The sequence below is a fragment of the Vigna radiata genome, chromosome 9 (genome assembly GCF_000741045.1).
Source record: "Vigna radiata var. radiata cultivar VC1973A chromosome 9, Vradiata_ver6, whole genome shotgun sequence".
Classification (NCBI taxonomy): Eukaryota; Viridiplantae; Streptophyta; class Magnoliopsida; order Fabales; family Fabaceae; genus Vigna; species Vigna radiata.
In genome coordinates, this window is record NC_028359.1 from 5,059,052 (window position 1) to 5,059,623 (window position 572).

The window sequence follows — 572 nt, forward strand, 5'->3', positions numbered from 1 at the left end:
TAATCCAAATGTCATTCAAAAACAAACACAAAAAACATACAAATAAGTTTCTTATATTCATCATTTTTTGTTCTTGTTGTAACCCTTGACCCTTGTTCTTGTTGTCTCCAAATTCACTAATAAAGATTTTCCTAATATCAGAACAATTCCAACAATCAATAAAAAAATATTAGTAAAAAAAAAGAGAATCAATACTCAACAACATCAACAAAAAATTAATATTTTAATCTGTAACATAATTTCTCAAATTCAAAGATATCAAAAAGAACTTGTTCAAATAATGTATACTCAAATTATTTAATTAAAATGAACAAAATTTGATACAAGCATGTCAGAACATGAAAAAATCATTCCATGTCTTCAAATCCCCTAGAACAAAAAACAAATTCACAAACCCTTATTTTTGTCATTATAGGATTTTTGAAAAAAAAAACAAAGAAAGAGAAGTGAGAAAACAAAAATGTGGAGAGAAGAGAAGAAAAAAGGAAGGGTGTTTTACGTGCTCCTTGAAGAATTTTAGTGAAGTGAGGGTGAGAGCAGCATCAAATGAGAGCAAGTACCGTGAAAGTGAT